Source organism: Mobula hypostoma, chromosome 6 (assembly GCF_963921235.1).
Source record: "Mobula hypostoma chromosome 6, sMobHyp1.1, whole genome shotgun sequence".
NCBI classification, from domain to species: Eukaryota; Metazoa; Chordata; class Chondrichthyes; order Myliobatiformes; family Myliobatidae; genus Mobula; species Mobula hypostoma.
In genome coordinates, this window is record NC_086102.1 from 59,459,321 (window position 1) to 59,480,299 (window position 20,979).

Below are 20,979 nucleotides of genomic sequence, written 5' to 3' on the forward strand. Positions count from 1 at the left end.
CTTTTTTTCACAGTACAGCCCAAAAGCAGGGGAAATTGTAAGGCATGAAAAACTAAAAATTAAAAACTTAAGATGTCAGGAACTCAAAAGTATCAAAACTTAGTTGAACCACCTTTTGCTGCTAATGCAGCCGGTAGTTTTTTTAGGTAAGTCCCTATTAGCTTTGCACAATGTGATGGAGCAAGATTTGCCCATTCTTCCTTGCAAAATTGCTCGAGCTGTGCCAGGTTAGTTGGGAAGTGATGGTGGACAGCAACCTTGAGAATTTTTCAGAGATGATCGATTGGGTTAAGGTCAGGACTCTGACTGAGCTATTCAAGGACACTCATTTGAAGCTCCTCCATGGTTGTTCTGGCAGTGTGCTTTAGGTAATTCTCCTTCTGAAGAATGAACTTCCTCCCTAGTTCAATCTTTCTGGAAGAGGCTAGGAGGTTTTTATCCAGGATACCTCTGCATTTCACAGGATTCATCTTCCCATCAATCCTCACTAGATTACCATTCTCTGCTGCTGAAAAGCATCCTCATGGCATGATGCTACCTCCACCATACTTTGCAATAAGAATTGTGTTACCTGGCTGATGCACAGTATTAGATTTGCACCACATGTACCACTTAGTGTTGAGGCCAAAAAGTTCCACTTTAGCCTCATCCAACCACAAGACAGTTTTCTACATCTATACAGGATCTTATATGTGACACTTTACAAAGACTTCATGGGCAAGGATATACTTTTTTTAAAGCAATATTTGTGATGCATATCCATGTCATAAAGACTTTGCAAAGTGTCAGTTAGAAGATGCTTAACGATATGGAAGAAGGTCTTATGGTCGTATGAGACTAAAGTGGAACATTTTGGCCTGAATGCTAAGCAGCACGTGCAGCTTAAATCTAATTCTGTGCATCAGCCAGGTAACACTATTAAATAGTGAAGATAGCATCATGCTATGAGAATGATTTCCTGCAGCAGGGATTGGAATTCTGGTCAAGATTGATGTGAAAATGATACTGTTAAATACAGAGAGATCCTGGATAAAAGCCTGCTGGCCTTTTCCAGAAAGATTAAACTATGGAGGAAGTTCATCCTTCAGAATGAGAATTACTTAAAGCACACTGCCAGAGCAACTATGGAGTGGCTTTAGATGAAGTAAATTGAAGTCCTTGAATGCCTCAGACAGAGACCGGATCTTAACCTAATTGAACATCTCTGGAAAAGCATCAAGGTTGTGTCCACTGCCTCTCCCCAACTAATCTGGCTGAGCTTGAGAAATATTGCTCCATCACATTGTGCAATGCCAATAGAGAGTTACCCCAAAATATTACTTGCTGTAATAGCCATGAAAGGAGGTTCAACCAAGTACTGAGTGATGAATACTTTTGAACTGCTTATACTTCCGCTTTTAAATTTTTAGTTTTTCATGGTTTACAGTTTTCCCTGTTTTTTTTTTGGCTCTACTGTGAAAAAGGAGCATGTGATTCATAAATATAAAATCTCAATTAAATTGATCAAATTCCTTGGCTGGAGTACTCATTTATGTGAACAAAAAGTTAGAGGCCGAGTACTTTTTCAAGGCACTGTACTTCGAAAATGAAGGCCACTGCTTCTTTGAGTAACTGCAAATAACTCCATTTCAGTTACTTAAAGTGAGATGTAAATACTACAAACTTCTCCTAGCTTCGCATCCATGATGTGATTAATAACAACACAAACTCTATAGTTGCAGTTGTTACTGGTCCATGCAAAGATAATGTGCAAGTTGTGTCATATGTACTGATAAGGAATAAGCTCTTCAGTGTAAGTGCCATTGCTAAATCCAGAAAAAAATCCAGTGTAATTCCAAGCCATGTCCCCAAAATGCCTGAATTTACTACAATTTCAGCTTTCTTTGATTCATCATTAGATTTATCTTTATCCTTAATGGATGATAAAGTATATGTATCAAACTTTATTGACAGGGAATAAACTTCTGCTTGGACAATAGCACGTTTATTTCTTTCAAATTTCACATTATGGTGATGCTGTAATTTTAGAACCACCATTAAAATGCAATGATTGTATTTCACAGCAAGAAGGGCAATGCGCAGAAGTCTATGCCTTACAGGGTCATGTCCATTGTGGATTGGAAGATTTCATTATGACTTCATTTGCAATTTGTTTTAAGAGAAGGTCCTTATGATATAAGATATCATTTAACTTCAAAGTATGAAATCTAATTCTTGAGAAGAGCTTGGCTCCCACCAGCTCTGCATAAGAACCTTCAGATGGGTGTTGCTCATCATTGAACACGTGGTTGCCGGTCACTTTATAGGGGTCACATTTTATCAGCCTGATGTATGTTTGGGATTCATCTTTCTGATTCACATTCAGTTTACTTAGCCAATCTTTGTCTGGCTGTATCAACTGCTTTGTGTGGTTAGTTGAATTAATTTTGGTCTTGTCCACCACAACATACAATGTATTGTATTTTCCCTGGTGCCTTCAGCATTTCACCTGACTTATGTCACGTGATAACTATGTTTTCTATTCAAAGTTAAACAGACATAGGACCTAGAACCCTAAGCCCACCATGTCTGTATTCACCACGGCAACAAATTAATCTAACTCAATCTGCCTGCACATGGTTCATATTCCTCCATTTCTTGCCTGTTCAGGTATCAGTCTAAATGTCTCTTAAACATTAGTTTCTTAACTGCTTCTACGGCCTCTTCAGGCAGCGTGTTCCAGACAGCTATAAATGACTCTGTGTAAAAACATCATGCTTCGCACATCTCATTTAGTATTTCCCCCTCTGACAATACATCTATGTTCTCTATTATTTGACATTTCATCTTGAGAAAAACACTTAATCTCTACCCTATCTATATCCCTCATGATTTTATACCTGTCTATCAAGTCAGCACTCAACCTCTTATGCCCCTGGGAAAATAATCCACGTTTGATTGCTGGCAGAGGTAGGATAGGTGGTGAGATTTCCTGCACTGGGTATTTCCAGATATAGTGGAATAATAACATCCAGTTTAACATGGCGCTACTGAAGTCAGGCGACAGCTTTCTGGTAGTTCAAGAAGCAAGAAATGCAACTAAATAATTTATTAGTAACACTTTTTCTGTAGCAAATAGTGGTAAACTATTTCCGCAAACAATGAAGAGGTGAGCGAAGGTGAATCTGACTTGAGGGTCAAGCCGTGTGGATGCAGAGTTGGATCGAGGTATTGTTTGAGGATAAGCAAGGTCAAGGCATGCTTGAGACTAAGTCAGAGTCAGAGATGGAGTCGGAGTAAGCAATTCAGGGAGGAGTTTTAGAATCCATCCACCTAAACCAGGATTGAGGTTGGATCGATCTAAGCTCCAAGCCGATTTGGAAAGATCTAGAATGGCTACGGGTTGGGCAGTGGGTTGCAGGTCCATAGCATATCACTGTGGTGGGGCCTGGTTCTAGTGTGGGGCATGACCTGGCATTTGGATGATTTAAACGCCAGCCCAGATAGACTGATAAGGCAGGATGTTGGGACCATAGGCAAGGTCGTGCTGATTCCGTTTGCTCTTCCACGACATTTACTCCTCTCTCCGCGGCACTGAGGCTGTGAGACTGCTCTGGCTGCTGCGCACTTCATGTCTGCAAGCTTCGCAGCGATTTACCCTGTTGTGTAATGAACTGAGACTGAGAGTATGGTCTACTCCAGCTATTCCGGGCTGCGAGTCTATGCACTCAATTCGAATGCTGTTGTTCAGTTTTATTGTTTGCATGATTTGTGCTTTTTTCTGTCTCTTTCTTTGCACATTGGGTGATGGTCTTTTTTTTTAATTGAGTTCTTTCGAGTTTCTTGCTTTATGGCTGCCTGTAAGCAGACAAATCTCAAGGTTGGATAATTTTCTACCTACTTTGATAATAAGTGTACCTTGAACTTCTGACTTGAAAATTTACTGCTGCAGCTACATATATTTCTATTTTTGTCTTGAAATCTTGCTGTTTTTTACCATTTTCACTGACAGCAATGATTCGGGCAGATTGAATACCACTCTATATGAATCTTCTTCAATATTAAGCTTCATTATTATCATATTGGAAAACCTTCTCCCCTATGCAAGTTGTTGTTATTGGCTGGTATTCACACGTTGTTGCGATATGTTCCTTCTTCATGCCACATGCATTTACAAAGTGCTGATCTTGTTTCAAACATGGTGCTTTAACCTACTGTCATGTTTGTAAGTGTTGAAGGATGAAATTCTTTGGCATTTTCTCTGCCATTTTCATTGAAGCTGAAATTTTGCAATTCAGGTCAAATGTAAGACTCTGCATGCTTAACAAGTTAAACTGAACCTGTTTACCATTTCAGTCCTACACAGATTAATACCATGAAGCATAGTTCCAGAATTCACCAAAGTTGTAACATTTGAATAAATCTAAAACTAACATAATAGCTGACTGTTTCACCAGCGCTTTGACTCCTCCTGCAAATTAGGAACGCTATTACCTCAAGTAGTTGTGGATTAAAATAATCCTCTGAAATCTGTGCTATTTCTGCAAATGAAATATCTTTGGCTTTTGAAGGAGCTGTCAGTAAATATGTGATTGGCTCTGAAATCTACACTACCAATAGAATTATATAGATTATATTGGAAAAGACTTGTCTTCTTGTGTTTAGTGTCAAGGCATTTTTAGTAGGTAGAAGGATTATCTGAGATACTATCATTTCAAGTCAATGAGTTCCACAATTATTCAACAATGACAGATAGCTCATGGTATTCCAAGAGACAGTCAATTTAAGTCATTACAACAATTGCTTGTTTCAACGTTTATAATGGAGTGAACTGGTTAGTAGAAGCAACATATTTCAACCAGTTTTCAACAATTGGATCTAATCAATATCATATGAAACTTTCTTTTATGAGGCATCATTTCTCACCAATGCTCTCTTACCTAAAAATGTAATTTTCAGTCTCTCTTGCCAGGAAACTTTTTTTACCATTTCTTCTGAGAAAATTGACTGTTTACTCTTTTCAATAGATACTGCCTGGCCTGCTGAGTTCCTCCAGAATTTTATGTGTGTTGGTTGTAATAGTTGTAGACAAATGATTGTTTAAAAAGGATTCTTCATGACTTTCTCGGTCTTCTTTTCTATGTTTCTATTTAGAAAGATCAGGATTCCATGTTGTCGTTTAATTACTTTCTCAACTTGCCCTGCCACTTTTAACTAACTATCTGCACACAACTCCAAAGCTGTGAGTGGTGTCAGCCAGCTAATGTTGCTCCTTCCTGTTCTTCAGCATTGAACTTGATCTACCACCTGTCCATCAATTCCTGTAGTCTGCCCCTATATCTTGAAACTCCTCACAATTTTCTATGCTTTTGGTTTGTGCCATCTGCAGATTTTTGAATTGAAGTCAGTACAATATAATCCAAGTCATTAAGATATATAATCATTGGTAGAATAACATGGTAGCAATGGTACAAGTTTAAAGATCTTATTACTGTTTCGCATTGTATGCTGCTGTGAAGCTATATGTTTTAAGAGCAAAGGCATCACTTAAATCCATCTGAATCAGAGTTCAAAGTAAATTTATTATCAAAGTACATATATGCCACCATAGTCTACCCTGAGGTTCATTTTCTTGCGGGCATCCACAGTAAAACAAATAAATGCAACAGAATCAATGAAAAACTACATGGAAACAAAGACTGACAATGCAAAGGTCCAATATATTCATGGGACATGCATAACAATTGCTATCTATCTGTGAGACATGGCCGGTTTTCCAGCAGTGCCATCAGCTGACACACTGGTAAGACTTATCTCTGCATAATTAGACGCGTTACCTTTAATAAATGAGAACACCTCTCAATAGCGTTGGTGTCTTGAGAGTATTTTGTATTAATGGTACATTAATGCAAACTCTTAACATCTTTCAATAAAACTGCACACTTCCATGCCTTTAGAATTTTATTACTTTGTAGCTGAATTTTGATGTTCTGATATTACAGTATTCCCTATACACTTACAGCCTAATTGATTGTTGGGAGGTGGAAGGAGTAATTCCCTTTGAACAGCACAGGTTCCCACAGGAAGCTCTTTCCTTATGTGGACTAGTTTCAGATTCAAAAAGCTGTCGTCTTTCTGTCTGGCCGAGGGCATGAGGGATTCTGCTGCATGAGAGCCCTCAGTGAGAGGTCTTGGTAAGAGGAGACATCGGTGTCTTGAATTTGCACATGAGGCAATCTTTCAGGAGACTTAGAAAATGTCACAACACAGTTTTCTCAGACTACTAGCTGATAGAATTCTGAAGGCATGTTAAGAGATGGGGGCAGAGGGAGAACCGTGACTCTTCCAGCACTTCACATTCTCTCAGGAGAATGATTAACTAACCCACAGTGTCGATTTGTCCTGATACTGCTGACATGCAGCATCTCTTCACTCTTGGAGAAATAAACCGCACTTGATAACATTCCTGTGTCCACTGAGAACTGTGATTTAGCCATAATTGGCATCTCTCTGCTCTGATGACACTGAATTGCTCCCAGATGGTATTTTGCTGAGAGTATGAAGAAAGAGATTTGGTGAGGAGTGAGTGTGTGTGTGTGTGTGTGTGTGTGTGTGTGTGTGTGTGTGTGTCCAGCACTGCTGTCAACTGCATCATATAACATTGTATAATGAGATTGTCAGCCAGTCTTTGAAAACAAGTGTTTTTCTTTGATGGTTTTCAGTTTCCTGTTTTGACAGAACCGCTTGCTCGAGCATGGTGACAGACTTGGAAATACAAGAGACTGCAGGTGCTGGAATACTGAGCAAAAATAAATAAATTGCTGGAGGAACTCAGCAGATCCATCTGTTCAGGTAAATGGATAATTGGTGTTTCAGGTAAAGACCATTCACTATCAGCACATGTAGAGACTCAGCCCAAAATTTTGACTACACCTTTGCATCCACAGATGCTGCTTAACCCATCAAGATCTTCCAGCTGTGTATTATTTACTGATAGTGATGGATTTCTCCATCTTCCAGGTCATCTTATGCATGTGTCCAAGTAGGCCTAACAATCTGCTCATCAGTTCAGTGTTTATCTGCATGAGGCTTGCCCTCATTTGACTCCTCTGGGGCAGTACAATTGAGAGGAAACCTCTCTCTGGCAAGTCCACATGCTGAATTCTCTGTATCTGGTACAGACTGCTGCCATCAGATCCTGTTGTATCCTTCTGTGACATTCACTTATTCCTGCAGTTTCCCTACCATGGAGACAATTGGGGGGAATTTTCCACTGTGGTCTTTTATTTCCACCCTTGTGGTTATACAACAGAATTGGAAGAAAGCAGAGTGGAGAATATTTTCACAATGCAGTCAGTATATGAATGATAGAAGAAATGGCACTTCCACTAGTGGAGATGCTCTAAGCCAGTCTTTCGAGCCTCTAGTAAATTAGGTGCCCTATGTACAACTTCAGTAGCACAGATGCCAGACTCCTTGCATTGATTTAATATTCTCCTCAATTCAGTTAAGCTGGTAGGGTCAGTGCTACAACTAACGGATAGATACAAATCGACGCCAGCTGGCAACTGGTAATGCTGGGCAAGTAAGTTTTGTGGCCCCATTATTCCATACTTACAAGAATAAATAAAATCTGTCAAAAGCAATCTAACAAAAGTACAAGAGCATATAAACCAATCATCTTGACAAGAATTTTTATGGCTGCTGTGGGCAGTAGGAAACTCCACTCATGTTGTTGGAAGATCAATTAATTGAGGGCTATTGTCTACATTTTTGGTCACTGATATTGCATGTGTTCCTTAGAATACAGCCATCACTGACTCTTTTGTCTCTGTTACATGCCATGTGAGTGGCAGTCAAGCTCAGCTCTTAGTGTTACTGTTCTTCAAGTTTTGCAACAAAATCTGCATTCATCTGTCACTCAATTTTTCTGCAACTGTTGAACCCTGTGTTTCAATGTTAGTTCAATACCATCCTAAACCCCCTAATTAATTTAATTGTAACATGAAACATAGTTATTAATTGTTATCAGTTATTATTATTTAAGATTAAATGATACATCTCTCTTTGCAGGATTTTTTTTGTGTCCTGTAATGTAGCCAAGCAACATTTGTAGTATGTTAAGCAGGCTTTGACAAACCTATTTTTAAGGGATGTTGATCCTCTGAGGTTAGCACTGTGATTCGACCTGAAAGAGAAGTGGCCTCACAAGTCTAGCAATCCTGAGCTCAATGCTTTCTGCGTGAAGTTTATATATGTGGGATTCCTCTGGGTGTTCCTGTTTCCTTCCACTCTCCAGATATCATTGTATCAATTGTCCACTGTAAATTGCCCCTGATGTATAGGCAAGTGCTAGCGTCTGAGATGAGGGAGGGGAGTTAACTAGAAAGTGGGGAAAATGGGTTGTGTGGAAAATTAGTGGGAAAAGGGACTCTCTGTGAGCCAGTAAAGATTTTATGGGCCAAAACTGCCTCCTTCTATGTTGTAAGGGAGTGTGAAATATGAAATTATTATTGTATTGAATTATAGACAGGATCAGAAGGAAGCCTTGCCATAATGACCTGTGCATTTCAAGAAAGTTTGTTTTATGGTTAATTGCCCATACAAAAAAAATGTTACATTTAATATAAATTCTGGTGCAATGGAGCTTCCTTTACCAATATTTGTTATATGATTTTTGCTATTTCCCAAATAAATATTTTTAGCATTTAACTCAATTAACAAATTTTTGGTCATTAATTCCCAAGTCCTTGTGCTCACAGGGAAAATTTGGTTTGACAGCAATTCTTCTGTAAAAGCACCAACGTTCTTTGTGGAAATACAGATGAAGTTTATTAGATCAAAATAATTTTGCAAATATTTTGCATTCTGTAAGGAAATTAATGCAAGAAACATTGTGGACAAGTGTCAATAACATTTTATCATACCTTTCAATGGTGGCATTGATTGTTAATATAAAGAGGTAAGGATATATTTGTAGAAGGCAAAGGTAATGCTGTTTAGAATGCAAATCAAGTTTTGCTCTCCCATCCAGAAGGGACTTAATAACTATCAAGATTATTCATTGTAGATTTGCCAGAATGGAGGATGGAAACATATTCAAGATTTAAAAGATGTTTACAAAATGACAAAGGCCTTCCATGAGTTTAGGAGTCAATGCCACTGAACCATTTCCTTAGAATTATCTGTAGGAGAGAATGTGAGAGGTTTTATTATAGTGTCCTTCTGTGGAAAGAGGATCAGAGTTCACAGCTCAGGTATTTTTGTTTCGAATTTCAGATCACCTACATCTGCTTTTTTGTGTATTTTCCCAACATATCTTTTTGTTAAAGGAATGTGAATAAATAATCGAGGAAACTACAGTGAGATAGGAGGGGCTGGGGCATGCAGAGTAGCGAGATTAGGTATGAGTGATTTTCCATTAAAAATATTGAAGGCCAGAAACGTTATCCCTTATAACATACTACATACCTTGGACAATAATTCCAATTTCCTTCTAGCTCATTTTCTAACCAATAAATTTCTGATCACTCTAAGCTTTATTCCAATTATCCTGTGCCCTTCAAATTTGTCCCATTTGGCACCCATTCCCTAATGTGTTCAATTTAAAATTGTCATTCTTGCTTAAAGTGTTTCTTTGTCTTAAATCTTCTCATCTCAAATAGTCTTTTTGTGCCCCTCTTTCCCCAGTGTGCTCCTCATTCATCTAAATCTGGACCCATGTGGATCCCATTTCATTTGCCACAACATTGATACTCATGAATTTGCTTTTAATAGAAAGATTCCCAATATTGAGCTCAGAAAACTGAGGTTGGGATAAATTCAAAGTTCAGAAGTTCAAAGTAAATTTTGCTATCAAAGTACATATATCTCATCATTTACAACCCTGAGATTCATTTTCTTGCAGGCAGACTCAGCAAATCTGTAGAATAGTAACTATAACAGGATTAATGAAAGATCAACCAGAGTGCAGAAGACAACAGACTGTACAAATGCAAATATAAATAAGTAGCAATAAATAATGACAACATGAGATAATGAAGTAAAGAGTTCCTAAGGTGAGATCATTGGTTGTGGGAAGATCTCAAAAGATGGGTAAGTGAGTGTAGTTATCCCCTTTTGGTTGAAGGATAATAACTATTCTTAACCTTGGGGGTGTGAGTACTGAGGCTCTTGTACCTTCTACCTGATGGCAGCAGTGAGAAAAGAGCATGGCCTGGGTGATGGAGGTCTCTGATGACTGATGCTGTTTTCCTAGAGTGTTTCATGTAGATGCATTCAACACTTGGGAGAGTTTTACCCGTGACATGCAGGGCCAAACCCACTACCTTACGTAGGATTTTAACTTGTTAATCTTGTTTTTCTATCTCTATATCCTTCCAATTCTACTTCTCACCATCGTTTCACTTCAAGTCCTTTAAAGTATTGATGCCTCCCATATGTGCAAATCTTTGTTTGTGTCTCTCCTGTCGAGGCTTTATCTCTGCACCTGTCCCAAAACAGCGCTGTATCATGAATACCACCTGATATAAATGAGACAAACTGTTTTGTCCTCCAGAGTTTGATTTTGATTTCAGACTTCCGATCGTCGTCGACATAGGTGAAGCTACAATGGTTCCATTCTTAGTGCGTCATTGCAATGACTTTTCTGCATCCAATACTGGCTCTCCATCCCCCTAAACACAGGATCTGTAGTTGTTCTTCACATGCTGTTGCTTAGAAAAACCATCAGAGAATGTTGTGTTAGGGTTTGATGATGGCATTGATTTTTTATTTCATCACCATTTCTATTAACCTCTCCATTGCCTGTAAATTAACAAACATGTTTTTCTGAATTCCATTAACTGTTTTGATTCAATGGTGTCTCCTCCAACAAAACATTGCCAAGAGTAAAGCAGTCACCATGTATCCCCATCACAACTCAGTTTCCTAGCCACTGAATACTTCCCTTTCTGTGACAACTATCTGAACCTGCACTAGATCCTCCTTTGAATTGTACATATACTTGACTCTAAGATTAGCTCCTAATCACAGCTCTGTGCTATCGCTAAGAATGAATAATTTTACCTCCTTAACACAGTTAATGTTCCTTCAAAGTTTGCGAAGGTTCGGCATGTCATCTAGAATTTGACAAACTTCTTACAGATGTGCAGAGCAGAGTATACTAACTGGTTGCATCGTGGCCTGATATTGAAACACCAAAGTGTCTGAATGGAAAAGCCAACACAAAGAAATGGATACAGCCCAGTCCATCACAGGTAAAGCTCTCTCCACCACTGAGCATATCTACATGGAGAGCCTTTGCTGAAAAGTAAGATCAATCAACAAGGAACCCCGCCATCCAGACCATGCTCTCTTCTCACTGCTGCTATCAGGAAGGAGAGATGGTGGCCTCAGGACCCACACCACCAGATTCAGGAACACTTATTAACCCTTAACCATCATGCTCTTGAACTAGAGGGGATAATTCATCTCATTTTCAGTCACCCCAGCACTGGAACTGTTCACACAACCTATGGATTTATTTTCAAGGACTCTTCATCTCATGTTCTCAATATTTATTGCTTACGTATTTATTATTTTGTTTATTTGTACTTGTCTATTTGCACAGCTTGTCGTCTTTTGCACATTGGTTGGTTGGCCATCCTGTTGTGCATGGTTTTTCATTGATTCTATTGTGTTTCATAGAAACATAGAAACATAGAAAATAGGTGCAGGAGTAGGCCATTCGGCCCTTCGAGCCTGCACCGCCATTTATTATGATCATGGCTGATCATCCAACACAGAACCCCGCCCCAGCCTTCCCTCCATACCCCCTGACCCCTGTAGCCACAAGGGCCATATCTAACTCCCTCTTAAATATAGCCAATGAACTGGCCTCAACTGTTTCCTGTGGCAGAGAATTCCACAGATTCACCACTCTCTGTGTGAAGAAGTTTTTCCTAATCTCGGTCCTAAAAGGCTTCCCCTCTATCCTCAAACTGTGACCCCTAGTTCTGGACTTCCCCAACATTGGGAACAATCTTCCTGCATTTAGCCTGTCCAATCCCTTTAGGATCTTATACGTTTCAATCAGATCCCCCCTCAATCTTCTAAATTCCAACGAGTACAAGCCCAGTTCATCCAGTCTTTCTTCATATGAAAGTCCTGCCATCCCAGGAATCAATCTGGTGAACCTTCTTTGTACTCCCTCTATGGCAAAGATGTCTTTCCTCAGATTAGGGGACCAAAACTGCACACAATACTCCAGGTGTGGTCTCACCAAGGCCTTGTACAACTGCAGTAGTACCTCCCTGCTCCTGTACTCGAATCCTCTCGCTATAAATGCCAGCATACCATTCGCCTTTTTCACCGCCTGCTGTACCTGCATGCCCACTTTCAATGACTGGTGTATAATGACACCCAGGTCTCGTTGCACCTCCCCTTTTCCTAATCGGCCACCATTCAGATAATAATCTGTTTTCCTATTTTTGCCACCAAAGTGGATAACTTCACATTTATCCACATTAAATTGCATCTGCCATGAATTTGCCCACTCACCCAACCTATCCAAGTCACCCTGCATCCTTTTAGCATCCTCCTCCCTGCTAACACTGCCACCCAGCTTCGTGTCATCCGCAAACTTGGAGATGCTGCATTTAATTCCCTCATCCAAGTCATTAATATATATTGTAAACAACTGGGGTCCCAGCACTGAGCCTTGCGGTACCCCACTAGTCACCGCCTGCCATTCTGAAAAGGTCCCGTTTATTCCCACTCTTTGCTTCCTGTTTGCTAACCAATTCTCCACCCACACCAATACCTTACCCCCAATACTGTGTGCTTTAAGTTTGCACACTAATCTCCTGTGTGGGACCTTGTCAAAAGCCTTTTGAAAATCCAAATATACCACATCCACTGGTTCTCCCCTATCCACTCTACTAGTTACATCCTCAAAAAATTCTATGAGATTCGTCAGACATGATTTTCCTTTCACAAATCCATGCTGACTTTGTCCGACCATTTCACCACTTTCCAAATGTGCTGTTATCACATCCTTGATAACTGACTCCAGCAGTTTCCCCACCACCGACGTTAGGCTAACCGGTCTATAATTTCCCGGTTTCTCTCTCCCTCCTTTTTTAAAAAGTGGGGTTACATTAGCCACCCTCCAATCCTCAGGAACTAGACCAGAATCTAACGAGTTTTGAAAAATTATCACTAATGCATCCACTATTTCTTGGGCTACTTCCTTAAGCACTCTAGGATGCAGACCATCTGGCCCTGGGGATTTATCTGCCTTCAATCCCTTCAATTTACCTAACACCACTTCCCTACTAACTTGTATTTCGCTCAGTTCCTCCATCTCACTGGACCCTCTGTCCCTTACTATTTCTGGAAGATTATTTATGTCCTCCTTAGTGAAGACAGAACCAAAGTAATTATTCAATTTGTCTGCCATGTCCTTGCTCCCCATAATCAATACACCTGTTTCTGTCTGCAGGGGACCTACATTTGTCTTTACCAGTCTTTTCCTTTTTACATATCTATAAAAGCTTTTACAGTCCATTTTTATGTTCCCTTCCAGTTTTCTCTCATAATCTTTTTTCCCCTTCCTAATTAAGCCCTTTGTCCTCCTCTGCTGAACTCTGAATTTCTCCCAGTCCTCAGGTGAGCCACTTTCTCTGGCTAATTTGTATGCTTCTTCTTTGGAATTGATACTATCCCTAATTTCTCTTGTCAGCCATGGGTGCACTACCTTCCTTGATTTATTCTTTTGCCAAACTGTGATGAACAATTGTTGTAGTTCATCCATGCAACCTTTAAATGCTTGCCATTGCATATCCACCATCAATCCTTTAAGTGTCATTTGCCAGTCTATCTTAGCTAATTCACGTCTCATATCTTCAAAGTTACCCCTCTTTAAGTTCAGAACCTTTGTTTCTGAATTAACTATGTCACTCTCCATCTTAATGAAGAATTCCACCATATTATGGTCACTCTTACCCAAGGGGCCTCTCACGACAAGATTGCTAATTAACCCTTCCTCATTGCTCAAAACCCAGTCCAGAATAGCCTGCTCTCTAGTCGGTTCCTCGACATGTTGGTTCAAAAAACCATCCCGCATACATTCCAAGAAATCCTCTTCCTCAGCACCTTTACAAATTTGGTTCACCCAGTCTACATGTAGATTGAAGTCACCCATTATAACTGCTGTTCCTTTATTGCACACATTTCTAATTTCCTGTTTAATACCATCTCCGACCTCACTACTGCTGTTAGGTGGCCTGTACACAACTCCCACCAGCGTCTTCTGCCCCTTAGTGTTACGCAGCTCTACCCATATCGATTCCACATCTCCCCGGCTTATGTCTTTCCTTTCTATTGTGTTAATCTCTTCTTTAACCAGCAACGCCACCCCACCTCCCCTTCCTTCATGTCTATCCCTCCTGAATATTGAATATCCCTGAACGTTGAACTCCCATCCCTGGTCACCCTGGAGCCATGTCTCTGTGATCCCAACTATATCATAATCATTAATAACAATCTGCACTTTCAATTCATCCACCTTATTACGAATGCTCCTTGCATTGACACATAAAGCCTTCAGGCGCTCTTTTACAACTCTCTTAGCCCTTATACAATTATGTTGAAAAGTGGCCCTTTTTAATGCTTGCCCTGGATTTGTCGGCCTGCCATTTTTACTTTTCTCCTTTGTACTTTTTGCTTCTACCCTCACTTTACACCCCTCTGTCTCCCTACACTGGTTCCCATCCCTCTGTTGTGAACTAACCTCCTCACACCTAGCCTCTTTAATTTGATTCCCACCCCCCAACCATTCTAGTTTAAAGTCACCTCAGTAGCCCCCGCTAATCTCCCTGCCAGGATATTGGTCCCCTTAGGATTCAAGTGTAACCCGTCCTTTTCCTTGTTGTAACTGTGAATTTCCACTAGAAAATGAACCATAGGGTGATATATGATTTCATATATGTACATTGAGAATGAATTTACTTTGAACATTGAACTTTGAACTTCAACACTTTTCTTTTGCCTTTTGCACATCTGCTTTTACAACTCTTAATCTGTTTTTACTGACCTATCATTTTCACTATTTTTATCCTCATTTTATGTTATTCACTAATTCCTTTACCATTCACTTTCACATTGAGCTTAAGACATAGGAACAGAATTATTCTTTTGAGCCAACTCTACCATTTGCTCATGGCTGATTTATTTCCTTTCCCAACAGCATTCTACTGCCTTTGCATAATCTTTGATGCCTATACTAATCAAGAACCTACCGACCTTTGTTTTAAATATACCAAAGATTTGACCCCCACAGCTGCATATGGCAATGAATTCTACAAGCTCACCACACTCTTTGTAAAGACAATCCTCCTCATCTTTGTTCTAAATGGATGTCCTAGTCTGAGGCCATGCCCTCTGATCCTAGACTCCCCCACTATTGAAAATATCTGCTCCATGTCCACTCAGTCTAGACCTTTCAACCTTCTTCTAAACTCCAGTGAGTCCAGGCCTGGAGTCATCAAATATTTCTTGTACATTAAGCTTTTAATTCCAGAATCAGAATCAGGTTTATTATCACCGGCATGTGACGTGAAATTTCTTAACTGAGCAGCAGCAGTTCAATGCAATACATAATCTAGCTGAGAGAGAGAGAAAAAAAACTAATAATAAATAAAATAAAACATAATAATACCTTTGTAAATAAACAAGTAAATCAATTATGTATATTGAATAGATTATTTAAAAATATGCAAAAACAGAAATACTGTATATTAAAAAAGTGAGGTAGTGTCCAAAGCTTCAAAGTCCATTCAGCAATCGGATGGCAGAGCGGAAGAAGCTGTTCCTGAATTGGTGAGTTGTGTGTCTTCAGGCTTCTGTATCTCCTACCTTATGGTAACAGTGAGAAAAAGGCATGCCCTGGGTGCTGGAGGTCTTTAATAATGGATGCTGCCTTTCTGAGACACCACTCCCTAAGGATGTCCTGGGTACTTTGTAGGTCGGTGCCCAAGATGGAACTGACTAGATTTACAACCTTCTGCAGCTTCTTTCGGTCCTGTGCAGTAGCCCCTGCATACCAGACAGTGACACAGCCTGTCAGAATGCTCTCCACGGTACAACTATAGAAGTTTGTGATTGTATTTGTTGACAGGCCAAATCGCTTCAAACTCCTAATAAAGTATAGCAGCTGTCTTGCCCTTATGACTACATCTATGTGTTGGGACCAGGTTAGATTCTCAGATATCTTGACACCCAGGAACTTGAAGCTGCTCACTCTCTCCACTTCTGATCCCTCTATGAGGATCAGTATGTACTCCTTTGTCTTCCCTTCCTGAAGCCCACAATCAACTCTTTTGTCTTACTGACGTTGAGTGCCAGGTTGTTGCTGCGGCTCCATTCTGCTGGTTGGCATTTTTCACTCCTGTACGCCCTGTCTTCACCACCTGAAATTCTACCAACAATGGTTGTATCATCAGCAAATTTGTAGATGGTATTTGAGCTATGCCTAGCCACGCAGTCATGTGTATATAGAGAGTAGAGCAGTGGGCTAAGCACACACCCCTGAGGGGCACCAGTGTTGATCATCAATGAAGAGGATATGTTATCACCAATCTGCACAGACTGTGGTCTTCTGGTTAGGAAGTTGAGTATCCATTTACAGAGGGAGGTACAGAGGCCCAGGTTCTGCAACTTCTTAATCAGGATTGTGGGAATGATGGTATTAAATGCTGAGCTATAGTAGATGAACAGCATCCTGACGTAAGTGTTTGTGTTGTCTAGGTGGTCTAAAGCAGTGTGAAGAGCCATGGAGATTGGGTCTGTCATTGACCTATTGTGACGATAGGCAAATTACAATGGGTCCAGGTCTTTGCTGAGGCAGGAATTCAGTCTAGTCATAACGAAACTCTCAAAGCCTTTCATCACTGTCAATGTGAGTGCTACCGGGAGATAGTCGTTAAGGCAGCCCACATTATTCTTCTTTGGCACTGGTATAATTGTTCTCATAATCCTTCTCTCAAATTTCTGCAATGCCAGCATGCCCTTTCTTACATATGGGGCCCAAAACTGCTCAGCATGATCCAAAGGTGGTCTATCTAATGCCTTATAAAGCCTTACCATTATATTGGGAAAAAAAAACATTTGTTGCCCTCTTTTATATTAGTGGCTATCGTACCTTCATATACAGATTTCCCCTGCCATCCGAAGGTAGAGCGTTCCTATGAAATGGTTCGTAAGCCGAAATGTCGTAAAGCGAAGAAGCAATTACCATTTATTTATATGGGAAAATTTTGTGAGCATTCGCAGACCCAAAAATAACCTACCAAATCATGCCAAATAACACATAAAACCTAAAATAACAGTAACATATAGTAAAATCAGGAATGATATGATAAATACACAGCCTATATAAAGTAGAAATACTTTTCCACAATCATTACTGCACTGATCTCCGTAGCGAAGATCTTATGCAAGCACTGTTGGCAGAAAATCTCATGCAAGCACTGTTGGCAAAAACACGGCGCAAGTGCTCTCCAGTAACCTTTAAGCTATGAAGCTGCCAAATCATACCAAATAACACGTAAAAATACACAGCCGATATAAAGTAGAAATAATGTATGTACAGTGTAGTATCACTTACTGGAATTGGGAAGACAGCGCAGAGCACACTGATAATGGTGTGTTAGACTGAGTCGTTGCAGGTTGGCTGGTGCAGTGGCCCCCACCCTCCAGGCCGCCAACCGATACATTGCCGTGAAGCATGCAGGGGTCCAGCGGTAGCCGGGAGGCACACAGCACATCTTTAAGAAAAAAGCCGAAATAAACATGCTAATTAATTAGGTGCCACCCGACATGTAATTGTTGGCCCAGATCAGAGCTGATTTCTGATTGCGTCATCTCTGATCTGAGCCGAAAATTACGTGTCGGGCGACACCTAATTAATTAGCATGTTTAATTTGGATTTTTTCTTAAAGATGTGCTGTGTGCCTCCCGGCTACTGCTGCATTCTCCGCGAATCGGTACAGTATCTGTCCGCGGCCTGGGTGCTGGGGTGGTGGGACACTGAGGTGTCATCTTGTCATCTGCTTCCATTAGGGCAGGCAGCTGATCTTCTCCTATGACTGCCCACCTCGATGTTGAAGGTTGAGGTTTGTCGTCTGCTGTGGCTGATGTGGAAGGCTTGCTTGACTGCTGAGACTCACACATTTTTCTAACATAAAGTTCTTTGTAAGAACTCAAACAATCTTGTAACTATCCCCTAAACCTACGTACCCTTTCAAAATTAAAGTCGTACTTTATCATTGCAGTGAAAATCTCACGTAGTTGCTTCACTTTTGCTACTGCATTCAGTTTCGATTGTTATCCTTTCCTCTTCCAATTACATCAGCTCTTCATCAGCTTCCACAAGCCAAACTCACTTAGTCCTTACTTCATTCACCACGATCGAAACGCTTAATTATGTCTAGTTTTACGCTAAGTGTAACACCCTTGCGTGCTCTTTTAGGCTTTTCCGACACCGTAGAACTCATCTTGCAAATGGCTGCTCACTGCATGTTTTAAAGCAATGCCGGCGAGAATGCAGTTCCGAATCCGGGGGAGAACGGCTGCTCGGTGCACGCGCTGCCTTTTATTGTGCGCTGATTTTTTCGCAAGCTGAATTTTTATGTCACACGCTGCTTTTTTTTCGTAACAGTGAAAACACCTTCTGAAAGTGAAAACAGGGTACTAATGTAGGTCTTTCGTAACAGTGAGGTTTCGTAAAGCGAATGGTCGAAAAGTGGGGGACACCTGTATCATCTTTTCTCTCATTGCTTTTTAATTGCTTTCCGTTGCTTTTTAAATAATCCCAGCGATTTTGCTTCCCACTAATTTTTGCTATATTGTACGCACTCTCAATTGGTTTTATACTGTCTTTAACATCTCTTGTCAGCCACTGTTACCTCATCCTACCCTTAGAATGCTTCTTCTTTGTGATGAACCAATTCAGTGCCTTCCAAATTACCCCTAGAAGCTCTGGCCATTGCTGCTGTACCGTCATCCCAGCTAGAGACCCTTTTCAATCAACTTTGGCTCATTCCTCTTTCATGCCTCTGTAGTTACCTTTACTCAACAGTAAAACCAATAGATTACCTTTTAGTTTCTCCCTCTCAAACTCCAGTGTGATCCTATCATATTATAATCACTTCCACTGAAGAGTTCCTTTATCTTAAGCCTTCGAATCAAACCAGGTTCTTTACACAACGCTCAATCCAGATTTGCATTTTACCCTAGTTGGCTCAACCACAAATGCTCTAAAAAGCCATCTTACAGGTATTCTACAAATACCTCTCAAGATCCAGTACCAGGCTAATTTTCCAATCAACTTGAATATTGAACTCCCCCATTAATATTGTAACATTGCCCTTTTTACATCCACTTCCTGGCTACTATTCAGAGGTCTGTATGTAACTCTCATCAGGGTCTTTTTTATCCTAGCAGATTCTCAACTTACAAGGATTGTATGTCTTCTGATCCTGTGTTATTTTTTTCTAAGGATTTGACTTCATTTTTTACCAGCAAACCCACCTCACCCACTCTGGCCATTTGCCTGTCCTTTTGATACGATGCATGTTCTTAGATTTTCTTGCACCATGACTTTCTGTTACCCACAATACCTGCCAATTTCTAACTAGGCTACAAGACCATCTACCTTATTTCTTAGACTGTGTGCATTCTAATATAACACCAACAGTCCTGTACTGGTCACTTTTCTTTTCAATTTTGTCTCCATGTTGCCTGAAGTTAAATTCTTATCCTTTTCTAAATTTTCTATCTTATCCTTTATTCTGGAGACTTCAGTAACTTCAAATCAACAAACCCCTCCACCCCATTATTTAGTTTAAAGCCCTATCCACAGCCCTAGTTATGTGATTTAAGAACATAAGACCACAAGTGTCACAACCATGGATTCGGCAGTGCAGTAGATACGGCAATTGCACTTGTGAATTTGCACTTGTCAGCTAATTATTATTTAATCGTGATAGTATACTTGTCTATAATTGTCATCGTAGTGCTTGTCGAGACTTGGACAGAGCATAGCAACACTTCACTGACTGTTTGCTTTCAGCCTTCCCTAAGAAAACAGGACTTTCGAGTCAACTGACTCTGAAGACTAGAGGTATTTGTTTAATGTTCAGGTTTTCTTTTCAGCCGCAGTGTAGGCTTCATTTGAGAGTTTTAGTACCGGCCCTGTTTGGCCTAGCGTTAATGTTTCATTTTCCCTTTAACACTGTTCACATTAAGATTTGTAAACCATCCATCTGCTTCAGTGTCTCTCACTCCGCACTTGGGCCATACCTGAACCCAGTAACAATAAGATATAGGAGCAGAATTAGGCCATTTCGTCCAGCATTTCTGCTCTGTCATTTCACCTTGGTGGATCCATTTTCCTCTCAGCCCCAGTCTCCAGACTTCTAACCAAAATACTTCATTCCCTGACTAATCAAGAACCTATCAACCGCTGCCTTAAATACACCCAATGACTTGGCTTCTACAGCCACTTGTGGCAATGAATTCCACCGATTCACCACTCTCTCTCTAAAGAAATTCTTCCTCATCTCCATTCTAAATGGTTGTTCCTCGATTCTGAGGCTGCGGCCTCTGGTCTTAGACACTCCCACAATAGGAAACATCCTCTCCATATCCAGTCTATCAAGGCTGTTCTCCATTCGATAGATTTCAATTAGGTCACCGCTTATTCTTCTGAATTCCAGTGTGCACAGGCCCAGAACAATCAAATGTTCCTCATATGATAAGACTTTCATTCCCAGAATCATTTTTGTAAAGGTCCTTTGAAACCTTCCTAATGTCAGCACATCCCGATTTAGATAAGGGGCCCAAAACTGCTCACAATACTCCAGGTGAGGCATCACTGTTGCCTTATAAAGTCATTACATCACATGCATGCTTTTATATTCTAGCCCTCTTGAAATGAATGATAATTTTGGCATTTGT